This window comes from Meleagris gallopavo, chromosome 3 (assembly GCF_905368555.1).
Source record: "Meleagris gallopavo chromosome 3, MGAL_WU_HG_1.1, whole genome shotgun sequence".
Taxonomy (NCBI): domain Eukaryota; kingdom Metazoa; phylum Chordata; class Aves; order Galliformes; family Phasianidae; genus Meleagris; species Meleagris gallopavo.
In genome coordinates this window covers 89,046,480-89,060,178 of record NC_139406.1, presented here as the reverse complement: position 1 = coordinate 89,060,178, position 13,699 = coordinate 89,046,480, and positions in this window count along the sequence as shown.

The window sequence follows — 13,699 nt, the reverse complement described above, 5'->3', positions numbered from 1 at the left end:
AATTTTAAACTCGAGAAAACTCAGAGTGAGATTGAGAGAATGAAAATTGGTTTTTGAACAGAGCTTCTGTACTGGCAGTGGAGTTCTTTATTTAAGATTTGTTGTCTTTCCAGTAATCTTTCAGTAGCTTCTGAGATCACAGCACACTACACATGGTACCCTCTGAAGTAGTTTCTTTTCATCCCTTATTAGCCCTGCCTCCCTGGCCCCAGCACGGCCATAATAGATGAGATTGAGGGTTATCTTGCACCATCTGTGCAGTACTGTCTCTCCAATTATAGCCATAAAAAAAGAAGCCCAGGAAAAAAAAAGAAGAGCAAGGCAGTGGAAAAAAAAAAAAAAGGAGTACTACACATTGAAGTTTTCTCAGTTTCTGAGTGTTTTTAATTTGGGGAGACCTTGGTCTGTTTCAGCATGTCTGCTTAGCAGATAATCTCAACCAATCTCCTTTCCAAGTCTGCCAAGAGGCTGTGCAAACTACTTGTGTCCACATTTTTGGCAAGATATTTTCCAGGGCTGCACCCCATTTCTTCAATGATGACCTCCATAGGCCACAACTCCTTGTGACCTTAGAACAGCTCTGAAGTCAGTCCCCATCCACTGTTTTGGGTACTGCAGTACAAAAGAAAAAAAAAGACATAAAATTACTAGGGTACAAAGGAGCACTACAGAGATGGTAAAGGGTGTAGAGGGGAAGATGTATGAAGGGCAGCTGAGGTCCCGTGGTTTTTTCAGCCCAGAGCAGAGGAGCTGAGGGGAGGCCTGATGGCAGCTGCAGCTCCTCACAGGGAGTGGAGGGCAGCATTGAGCTCTGCTCACTGTGACACCAACAGGGCCCGAGGGAACGGCATGGAGCTGTGTCAGGGGAGGGGCAGGTGTGGGTTAAGGAAAGGGTCTGCACCAGAGGGCGGTGGGCATGGAATGGGCTGCCCAGGGCAGTGGGCACGGCCCCGAGCTGCTGGAGTTCAAGGAGTGTTTGGACAATGCTATAAGACATAGGGTTTGGATGTGGGGTGGTCTTTTATGGAGCCAGGAGTTGGACTCTGTGATCCTTGTGGGACCCTTCCAACTGAGGCTATCTTATTATTCTATGATTCTGAGATTTCCTCTTGCTTTTATTTTGTTTTAAATAATCTCTCCCCTCCAGTCTTCCCTTCCACTCTTCCCCTGGCAATTTTTCTTATTCAAAAAATGACATTTCTTTTGCAATTAAAAGAACAAGGACCCTTTCAGAACAAATATGTAAATTTAAACTAAACATATTTGGTCTGAACTGCAAGGCCTCTGTGGGATAAAGAACATCTCGGTAATACTAAAAAGCAACAATTCAGTCATCTAGTACATAAGTGCACGTTAGATCTGTAGTTAAAACTGCTTTAGTTCCACGCACTTCTGAGCAACTGCAGCAATTTACTGCACTTGACCTTTAGCATGAGATTTAGAAAGGAAATGTTTGACATTCTGCTCTGTTTGCAAGAAGCCTGTGAGGCAAATAAGTAATACTGCCTTCTTTTCCAGATTGTTCCCCGAATAGCTTTGATACACTGTTAGAATTCAGAAACCTTGATTTCTTGCTCAGAGGTCTCTTAGGAAGAGAGAGATGGCCATTGAATATACATAACATCATGAACCCGAACTCTCCTGTTTTCAAAATTTTCCTTAAAGTCCTTCAAGAATTATGCTGAGAAGCAGCACAAGTCTTTTCTTTAGGGAAAAAAATCTATAAAGCATGTTAAAGCAGGTGGATATCTTTCTGTCCTGGAGGTGAGTGTTTTGGCTTTGTTTGCTCCATCAATTTGTATGATTTGGAAATTAGTCCTAAATTTCACATGAAATTGCCTCTGCAGGAATCCCATCATACATTCATTGTATAATCTGTAGCAAAGAACTGTTCACTGGCAAGTGGTGCTGGCTATATGTGAAGTCATTATGGAGCATGATTATTCTGGAACTCAGAATCCTTTAAATAATGGATGAGAAGAACAGTGATTCTTTTTATCATTTTGTCATCTTCATTTTACTGTAGGACTTCAGATGCAGACACCTGCATATAGCTTTCCGTTGTCTTCTGCCTTGCTAAAACAAAATGGGAATTTTATTTCTGAAAGCATTCAGAACTCTAACAGCAATGCAGGACAGTCAATGTACTAAAGCCCTATAAAGTACTTATACAAGGCAATCTCTCCAGTTTATAACATACTGTCAGATGAATCTCCCGTACTGCAAAGTGTGCTAGCAGAGTGCTGCAAAGCTGCACACACAGTGCCTTCAGAGATGCTTGGGTATGATAATGAGCACTGAAGGAAAAATGATCAGTTTTCAGGATGCTGTCTGTCAATATTATCAGCTAGGTGTTTAAGAAGTTGAGTTGCATTCATGCAATTAAATATCTAATTCCAGAAGTTGGTCTGTTACACTGGCCATGTTGTATGACCAGTACTAATCTTCCCTACAGACCCACGTCTCTCAGTATTAATGAAGAAATAGGCTTGTTCTTTAATCTCTCCAGTGGTTTCCTGTTTGATATTTACTGAAAACATGACAAATTAATAAAATCATAGAATCATAGAAACATTAAGGTTGGAAAAGATCAATAAGGTCCAACCAACAACCCAGAGAGATTGGGTCTAGAGGAGGTCTAGCTGCACGCGCTCTCAAAGAGCAGAGAATCAGAATTATAGAATCATTAAGGATGGAAAATACCACTAATATAATCACATCCAACCATCAACCCATTACCACCATGTCTACTAAATCATGTCCCTCAGTACCAAATCTGCCCTTTTCTAGAACACCTCCAGGGACAGTGACTCCACCACCTCCCTGGGCTGCCTGTTTCAATACCTCACCACTCCTTCTGAGAAGAAATTTTTCCTAATAGTAACCCCTCTGGTACAACTTAAGGCAATTACCTCTTTTCCTATGAAACTGAGACCAAAGCAGATATGTGCCAGTTTTTCCTTTGACTATAGGCTTCAGTGGGCAGGGCAACATGGCATACTTTTCATTTGTTATCTCATCTATGGCAGTCTTGAAAATGATTAATTCATAGTGCTATTCAGTGTATTGTGTAAAACTGTAGAATTTCCTAACAGATTGTTGTGATGATTGAGGGTGAGGCATATCTGGCATGGAGCAGTTCTTCTCCTGGACTTGTCCTCATTCTTCATTAACAATGGAGGCTGAACTGTGTAGTGTGAAAGTAAACATTTCAAAGTTCATAGCTCAGCAGCTGGTGAGTCACTCCAGAGCCAAGGTGAATGTCAATAAGAAGAGGTGCACTGTGAAAGGTGATTAGTTTCTGTGGAGAGACTCGGTGATTCATTATCAGGCCTTGCTGCATTTTAATTGAAAGGATTAGAAAACTATATTTTGACCTAGCAGATAACAAGAAAAATAACAGATTTTTGAAGAGTGGAAGGTCTTAGCTGAAACATTTACTTAAAACTGCTTGTAGCCATTTTTTGTGCAAGTATTTCACATCTTTTTCTTGGATCTGTCCTTTGGTATTAAAAAGATGAGTCCTGTGCCATGACTGCTCCAGAAAGCTGTGGAAATAACAGAAGAAAGCAGGAGACTCTGACCTAAAAATACATCATCATTGTAGAGCACAAAAAAAAAAAAAAAAAAAAAAAAAAAGTAGATGTGTACTTGTGGGGAAGCAGAAGGGGAAAAGAAGACAATGCAGATTGCATGAAATGATCTGAAAGAGGCAAGGATTTGGGAAAACGGTTCTTCAAGTCACACAAGGGTGTAATGGGAGGAGGTCAAAAGAATGGAAGCACACTGGCTGAACTGATAAAAGACTCTGGCATCATTAATTTGGGCAAGAAAAACAAATTTGTGCTTTATCAATGGACTATAAGAGCACAGAATAGGACTCTGTTCTAGGGAAGTTTTGGAAAACAAAGAGGAGGAAACTGTTTAGCGCTAGTTGAGAAACAAGTACTGCTATCATGAGCGGAGCTAGGAAAATCAGATATGGTTAATATTATGCAAGATTTGCCCTCATTTCTTACTTGTAACTTTGCCAAACTTTAATTATCATGGCTGAAACTTTTCTTGCGAGGTGTGGGCCTAAGACTGAAGGGTGTGTGTATGTGTGTGTTATCCAATTTCAGTCATCCTGAAAACTGAGAACTGAAGAAATAGTGGTTTTTAGCTAGGTGAAGGAAAATACAGTAGCCTTTTTCTTCAAGCAGCTCTGATGTGCAGTATAGCTGAAAGTCCAGCTGTTAATAACAGAGATGTTTCTTTTGCTGCTGGCTTGTGAATGTCAAAGTGTGTAAATCTAATGGAAAACAGAAGAAAAATCTCTGAGGGTGCTCCATTGAGGATGGTCCATCAACTCCTAACCTCCCAGTATGCAGTGGTGGCATATGCACCTTATACAAAATGGACAGAACTTTTCCTACATAAAATCCATGCTTTCCAAGGACCTGAAACATTGCAAACTGAGTCAATATATACATGAAGTGTATGAATGTTCACATGCACTTTAGGCTCCAAACAAACCTGGAGAAGAGCAAAGCTACCAAATGGCGAGGAGAACTGAACTGCTCTCTAGGTTCCCTGTTGACTTAATGGGAGTTTAAACACCTACGTCTAGATGTAAGTACTTGAATTTGGAGCTGATCCCATACCTCTCATCTCTTGCAAGCAGGAGATAAAGAGTGTTGACAGCAGAGGGAGTTGACAGAGAATGAGTGTTGACAGCAAAAAACCTATCATTTGTGCTCATGGTTATTTCTTCTGCAGGCACCATAATGGAGGAGAGGAGATTCTGGCTAAAACTGACAATGTGGGATTGCAAGGCCAACAAGCCTGGGAGGAAAGCCCAAAGAGCCCAGATACAAGGAGTCATGAGACTGAACTATGCAGAGGGACCTGGAGAAAGACAGCTGAAAGGGAAAGTCAGACAGAATGGGACAAAGCAAATTTAAATAGAGACAGTAGAAGGCGATTTTCCCTTGTCTGCATGAAATTATTTCCTGGATTGGAGTATGTTAATTTTTTCTATTAGAAATGTAACATAAGGCTCAAAGCCTGCCCTTGTATAACAAGCCTCAGAATCAAATTCCCAGGCTTGAAAATATCTATGTCATAACCTCATTTTTTTTCAGTAAACAACAGACAGATGGGGTAGAAAATAACTCCTAGAGCTGTTGTGGTTTTCAATATATAAAAAGAATTAATCAACAACAATTAGAAAACTTTAATAGGTCTTCATAAAGTCCATTGCACACTCTCCATAAATACACATTACTTGTGCCTCCTGGAGGACTCAACTGGCAATGACCTTGCACAGGAATTGTTCTACTGAATCTGTCTGTGCTTGCTCAAGAATATGGCTGAAGTTTGAGTTAAGGAATTGGAAAAAACAAGGCACTGGGCAACTTATCCACCTATCACTCCATTATGTCTTTAATTTAGCTACATTTTTTTCTAATCTTTTTGAAGAGAAACAAACCAATTTTATAAGCTGGTAATCAGACCACTGGCTAACTGTTCCAACACTGCAAGGTATACGTGTTTAGGTATGATCCTAAATTACAGTTAGTTATCAGATCTAGCATTTCTAGAAGTTCTGTAACAGGTGAACTTTAATTTTGGGATTCTATGCAGAATACTTACATTTTAGTGTTTCAGACTGTTGGTATCTCATCCTAAATATAAGAAAGTCACTGTGTGTTTTTAGGCTTGTGTTTTTAGGCTTGTCTTTTCATATAGATGGGTTTTTATAATTAGTATTTCATCACCATCATAACCCTAGTAGGAACCCTGGTCATAGATCAAGAACCTTCCTGCATTAGCAGCTGTACAAAATGACAGAATGAGCCCTCCATCCTTGTGGATAGCATCCCTTCCTGCTGAAGTCAGGTTAAATTCTGTTGTCAGTTACCCTGGTGTATATCGAAAACCACTTTGTTGTTATTTCAGTGCAAACAGAGATCAGAGTACAGATAAAGGTTTTCGCTTATGGACTGAATGCCCTTCACCAGTGTAGAACTGCCTCATACAGCAGAAACCTATCACTGACCTGTGCTGCTTAATCCGTCAGATGCTGACAGTTAATAAACTTAATGCTAGAAGTGCCAGCTGGCAGCCTGTTGCTTGGGTGGATTAAACCAATTATTACAGTTCTCGCTCTTTCTGCAATCCCCTGACGTCCTAGCTCTTTCTCTGTACAATTCCCAGTGAAGCTACTGTGATTTTATAGGATTGATAGAGTGGTGTTGTCTTTGTGTAGAAGACAGGCACAATGTGAGTCTCTGCATATAGCTGCTAGTGTTGAGGAGGCTGATCAGACAGAGGTCCTGGTGTGCTGGGAACATTTGGGAGGATGGTGGTACTCCTGAATGGCTGCATGAACATCAAGGACAAGGCTTTTTTCTGTGAGAGTTGCAGGTTTCCTTTCCACCCGTGTTCTAGAAAAGGGCTGTTTCCCTTGGAGTGAAAGATGAAGTCTATCATTATATGTACACAACACTACATATTTTGCCATCACTACAAGAAAGATATTGAGGCTCTGTAGTTTTTCCAAAGAAGGACAGTGAAGCTGTGAGTGGTCTTTTCCCAAGTAACAGTGATAGAATAAGAGGGAATGGCCAGAAGTTGCACTAGGGGAGGTTCAGATTAGGTATTGGGAAAGATTTCCTCCAGAAAGAGTGCTAAGGCATTGGAACAGGCTGCCCAGGGAGGTGGTAGAGTCAACGTCCCTGGAGATGTTCAAGAAAAGGGCAGATGTGGCCCTGAGGATCATGGTTAATGGGCATGGTGGTGATGGGTTGACAGTTGGGCTTGATGATTGTAATGGTATTTTCCATCCTTAATGATTCCATGATTCTGTGATTCTATATCTTCATCACCTCTGCCTTTGTTTCTTTTCATTGTAGATCTGCAGTGAGCAGAAAATTTGTTTGCATGACACTAGTCTGGGTATTGTCCTCTATTCACATCTGAGCAAAGATCTGAGGTAGCTTCATGGTACAAGGACTACACACACAGCTGAATGATTTGGGCTGAATCACCATGGGGCTGCTCTAACCAGTTCCTGGCTGATGAACATACTTCTCCATAAAAAGTGTCCAAATGGCTGTGTTGGGAACACTAGTGTTTTGCACATCTGTGGCTGTGTGTCTTATAAAAAGCTGATCAAGCTGATCTCAGCCTGCTAGGAAGTGGTAAATCCTGGATAAATCTTACCACTTATAGTGAATAAACTCATATCCAAATGGCTTTTGATCTTTTTTTTTTTTTTCTTTTTTTCTCCCCAGGTACCTTGGCAGTATGTTGTGTTACTACTGTGAATAGCACCTTTCTGTTTCCCTTGACATACCCTGCTGGGTATGTCCCTCTAGAGGATCACAGAAAGCTGTAACACAGGTTGTGTCACAGAAGGACACCTGCCCTTTGCCAGGACACCAACCCATACTTTTGGTCGCTTTTATTTTTTTTGTTTTAATTTATTGCTTTATTTTATTTTTAATGCAGTTATTGTCTGTTCTATTTTGGAGAACAACGTACACAAGTCAGGCAGCAAATCAATAGAAATAAATAATTTTCATCTTTGCTGTTGGTCTTGTATGATTCTTTTGACTCCTGTTATTGCATCTATTACATTCTTTTCCTGCTGTGCTGTAACTGATCTCCATTACAGAGTTGCTGATGTTGTTTTTGTTTTTAATACACAGAATATCAGATCCAACCAAAGCCATTAAGTTTATTCAGAGAGTTAGTTTTGTTCTTTAAGATAGTCAGATTATTAGACTTCCTAAATAGTTCAGCAAATAAAGAATTCTCATGATAAAAACTTATCTTAAGATTATGATCTTATGATTAGGTCTCTCTGTCCTAAGAAAGAAATGCAAAAAATCATGTTGTGGTTGAATTATTTAATGCATGACCTTGTATGTCACCTTTTATAGCTGCTTTAATATTAATATTGAAACAAAACCAAAGTCTGCATAGGCATTGTGAAGCCTGAAAAAATATCTGCCTTATATGTTATTTTCTGCCGAATGGCATTGGGATCCTGTTTCTTTTAAAAATGAAAGAACAATAAAGGCCCCAGTATTGTGCTTTTCTTCTACTGGATGGATGAATATATTTGTACTGGATTTTACATATCCAGTTCATATAAAAATGTGAATTTCACTACATCTTCATCTCTTTGATGCATTTGTTAATAAACATCCAATTATACAATCTATTGCTGATCTACAGTGTATCAATGTCTTTATCAGTGATCCACAGGTTTGATGCCAAAAGACCTTCAGCAAACAGATCCAATTGTGTTTGCAGTGCATTTGGCTGGGAAGAGCAGGAGTGTCACTCCTCCAGCTCTCCGTTGTATCAGTCTTCTAGCTCTTCCATGGCAAGGTTGAATGCATCTGTATGAAACACTGGAACAATTTGTCCAAAGATGTTGTAGATGCCCTATCCTTGAATACATTCAAGTTTAGGCTGGACGAGGCTCTGAGCAATCTGATCTAGCTGTACTTGTCTCTGTTCAATGTGAGGGAGTTGAAATAGACGGTCTTTAAATGTCTCTTCCAGCTCAAGTGATTCTGTGATTCTATTCTATGATTCTATGAATGGAGTGTTTTAGCACTGATGAATCCATTTGATTTAACTTGAACCACACCAGGCCTTCTAGAAAGAGAAGCAAAATATTTCCCCCTCCCATAAAACACCGGAACATGGATGAATATTCCACCTACAGATGTGCTATGTCTCTTTTCTGTGCAAGTAGCAACCTGAAGATATATCTTCATTCTTGCTACTCTTCTTTCTAAATTAAAGTAGAAGAGTAACATGTACTGCACTGATTCAGTAACCCTTGCTTTGACTGCAAAGGGTAGATGTGGTACTGAGGAACATAGTTTAGTGGGCATAGTGGTGATGGGTTGTCTTGGTGAACTTAGTGGACTTTTCCATACTTAATGATTCTGTGATTCTATGACTGTGTGGCTTTGATATAGGTGGTAGCTGAATAGCTGAATGGGTAAGCAACTGCCTAATTTGGGTCTTGTCAACAATCATTAAGGCTTCCCAAAAGAATGGCTTAGCTAGAACTGGAACATGATTCCCATGTGCAATGTGTGACGTAGTCAGGTTAATGTGAGAAAGAATGAAATGGCAACTCTCATACTGAAGAGCTCCAGTGGAGTCAGGATATATGTTGGGCAGTTTCACATTACATTTTACACTTGTACAGTCTGCATCTTAACCCAAATGACCACCTCTGTGGAGAAGGTGGCAGAGAAGGCAATGTCCTAGCCAAGCCCATTAAATTAAACTGTCATCCATTTAACTTTATTCTCCAGTATATGAACTATGACAACCAAGAGCTCCACTTCACCATCTTCAAAGAGTTGTAAAACATTAAGCTGGTGTAGGACTGTGACTTGAGGCTTTGAATCTGATTCAGAGGAGGTGTTGGTCAGAAAAATAATCTCTCTGAACGAAATAGGAATACTGTGTTATACTGTATGTTTTATGTAAGCTTCAGAACAAAGAAAAGTGAATGAAGGAAACGGGGATATTACAGTACCAAGCTAGCTGGTGACCTTTTCAGCAGGAGCTTAACGACAGTAATTTGTAGCTGTTTGTCAAAATTTACAGGTGAGCACAGAGTATCAGAAGGCTTCTTTCCAGGTATGGCAATTAAGGCATAATTTGAGCAATTTACAGAGAAAGCATGTACTCTTCCTCACCTGGGACCACAGAGATTTCTCCTTTCCATTCAATAGCTAGCTGCATCCATCAGTCCAGGAGCCAGGCATTACACTGTTGTTCCTTCTCTGTTTCTGACTAATTTTTCTGACTAATTATTTAGGAGAATTTGTAAGGGAAACCCTGATCAGTACTGTTAATAGCTAGGACTGGAGGACTTCTTCCATCTCCCCAATATAGTCTCTTCTTGGTGATGGGTTAATGGTTAGACTAGATGATTGTAGCGGTCTTTTTCAATTTTAACAATTCTGTGATTCAAAAACTACTTAATTTTCTTTCTCTGAAGGTAGGTAGCTGTTTGCTCTGCTCTCCTTTCCTGAGTCATCAAGTACGAAGGTTTTTCCCTGTATGTTTTCTACATTGCTTTGGTTTTGATTGTAAAGGGCATGAGTTTATTAATAATCTCAGGCTTTTATTTTGAGCTGATAAATTTTCCGTACTGTCAGCTGTGGAAGACCAGAATTAAATCCTTTGTAGTGGCCAAAAGGAAGAATCACCCTGTGTTTTCTTCCATGCTATGAGACCGACCTCCTTGAGGGTATTTTTAATCCTACACTGTTCTGTTTTGAATACTCAGTAGTAAAAGTAGCCTTGAGAACTACTTTGAATATTTTATTGGGGGTTAAATGGCTTTCAAAGGAAAATCATCCTTTCTATCTTTTTTTCTTTTTCTCATCGTAAATGCAAGGTCCTAACCTTTTTGAATACATTTCAGGGAAGCCTGTAATAGATTGTTCTTGTCTTTATTTAATTGGAAAAGTAGTCACAGGTTTTCATTTTCCCTTCACCTCTCCATTTTGTTCAGGCTGGATAAGCTAAGTCTCATTAAGCTCCTTTCCCATTTCATCCCTTGCAAGTCTTTCACCATTTGTGCTATGCTGCTTTGTTTCTGGTTACTTTAAAACCTCACTGCTCCAGTTTCTGTGAGACTGAGTACAATACTGGCATGGCAAGTAGTATTAGCAAGATTAGATCAAAACTGTCCATAATGGGACATTGTAGTCAAAAATTCCAGCTCCCAGCATTCTTCAAAATAGGTACCACTTGAACACCATGAGAGGAAACTGTATTAAATAACTTTATTTTATTTATACCCTGCCAGGCATTCTGAACAATGTGGCTGCAAAGAACAGTATTTCTTAACATATAATTAGTTTCACAAGTAGAGCCTATGACTATGGGTTTTCTATGAGTAATCTTGGGGCTGTTAATGACACTCATGGGCAGAATTATGGAGAAGATGGATTATGCTTCAACATCAGAACTCAGCAGCAGAGCAACAGTTTGGGTGCTCCTCACTGACTATAGGTGAACTGCACTGAACAGGACATGAAATAGCTCTACTTAATTCAGTGGAGACCTCAAAGCTGAAAATGGAATAGGTGAAATAGGAGCATACCCATGATATAACCACTTGCATTCAAATAATTTACTGAAGTCTCAGTGTGATGTGGCCAGTATGACTGTAACAAAATTTAAAAGCACACAAAAGTAACTATTGAATTAAAATGCAATTAATCCTGCACTCTCCACATGCCCCTCATGTGCCGTTGTCCCCACAGTTCTATTAACTTGTGATGTTTCCCTACTGCACAGAGCTGCTTACTTTAAGGCTGACTATGCTTGGCCATCAGAAGATGAGATCAGAAAAGATGACAGCCTGTGTAGTGTCACATATTTCTTTTTATGGGCTTTTGGTTTCTGCATCCTTTGCTGCTCTTGTGAATCAGTATCAGAAATTAGATCACTTTAGCTTACTATGGTTAAAGAAATAGCATAACCAGCAGGACCAAGTTGGTAATTATCCCCCTGTACTCAACACTGGTAAGGCTGCACCTCAGGTAGTATGTTCAGCTTTGGGCTGCTCGCTACAGGAAAGACACTGAAGCCCTGGAGTTTGTCCTAAAGATGGGCAATGAAGCAATGAAGGGTCTGGAACACAAGTCTTATGGGGAACAGCTGAGGGAAGTGGGATTGTTTAGTCTGGAGGAGGCTCAGGGGAGACCTCTCTAAAGCTCTCTGAATGCACTTTGTAGTGAGGTGGGGCATTGGCCTCTTCTCCTAGGTAGCAGTGATAGAATAAGAGGGAATGGCTTGAAGTTGCATCAGGGGAGGTTCATGTTGGATATTAGGAAAAATTTCTTTTCAGAAAGAGTGACGAGGCACTGGAACAGGCTGCCTAGGGGGCTGGTGGAGTCACCATCCCTGGAGGTATCCAATAAACGTGGAGATGTAGCACTGAAGGACATGGCTTAGTGGGCATGGTGGTGACAGGGTGATGGTTGGGCTAGATGATCTCAGAGGTATTTTCCAACCTTAACAATTCTATGATTCTATGGAAGGAACAATTAACTATTGCAGAAGGTATTCAAAACTGATGTGTATGCCATGTTCAGGTTCTGCTCCTTTATCTGTAGCCATCTGAGATTTTGAGATCTATTTTCAGTTACTTGTATAGTAGTTCATGGAGAAAGAGGTAGCTCCAGAGGACAACACATCTAGTGATAATATAGAAGCCTAAGATACTCTAGGAAAATAATTCTGGCCCACTTCCTTCTTCAGCCTTCTTCAGGCTGTGTTTTACCTATCCATCATGAGTTTGGATTTTAGACCCAACGTTCTGTTTTAGCTTTAATAAAGAAGTAACTAATTAATAAGCCAATTAAAAAGAAATAAGAAGGAAAAAGGAGAGAATAACACTCCAAGGAAGTAATGGTTTTTCTTTTTTTTTTTTTGGCTTTTGCCTGGCTCTGATGGAAATCTTTCAAGAATGTCTGTGATAAAGAAGACAGTGTTGTTTCTATTTCAGTCAAAGCTAACAGCTACATATCACGGCCTATTGTATTATTATTTTTTAATGAGTTCATGTTCCTGACAAGTGATGACAAGACAAAATGCAGTGCCACTCTGTTATAGGGCAGCATATCAGCTGTCACTACACATCATGACACACAGACTGAGACTTTGAGGGACTTTGTGCAAGCAAGAGTTTCTTCTCCTACCTATTATTTCTGAGAAAAAAAAGAAAAGTGATAATTAGGTCTATTTAGGAGGTCTGGATGAGCGTTATGTACCTTTCACACAGGCTACTGGGAAGTATTTATTAGAAACCAATTTAGCTCATGACTAATCTGAACCATATTTAAACCATGATCTCACTCATTCATTAATTTTGATCACAGTAGGATGCACTAGAATGAGAAAACTTATTTGCGTGCTGTTCCTTCATATAACTTGTTTACATCTGTAATGTTTTCCAGTCAAAAGTATCAACCTTCAAACAAAAATCACTAGATCTAGAAAGAAAGCTCAACTGTAAATACAAGTCTTATGGGTCCAGAGCATGTAATTTCCTCTAGGAGCATTTCTTTCCCTTTTATTTGTGTTCATGTAGGAAGCTTAATATGACAAACAAAACCAGAAAATACTTATTGATTTATATAACGTCATAAAGGCATAGTGAAAAAGCCAAGCTACCCCCAAAGTGTATTTTCAACTATTGCATAGTAGATTAATTTTAAATTAAAAATATGGGAAAGCATATCAATTCAGAACTTGCTCATGAAATCCAAAACAGAAATGCACAAATGACAAAAAGAGAGGAAGGAAATGGTCATACAGGGATTACAATGTGAGAGTGTATTGCTATAGAGTAAGGGAAACAATCAAAAATAGCTATAATCACAAAAAAAAAAAAAAAAACCACCTAATTTTATATATATGTATATGTATCTCAACCCAAAGGCAACAACAAAATGCCTTTGATCTGCATCTGTTAGAACTATATACCTAAATCTCTTTGCTATCCATAGCTATTAATGCCTTTCTAAAAGATTCTTACTGGCAGACTGGAGACCAGACTGAAGGCACTGCCTGCCATACAGCAAATGTTTCTTGTATAGAAAGAGAGAAGCTTCTGCAGAATATTCTGTCTCATCCTGGGATCTGAGTACCTGTCTGG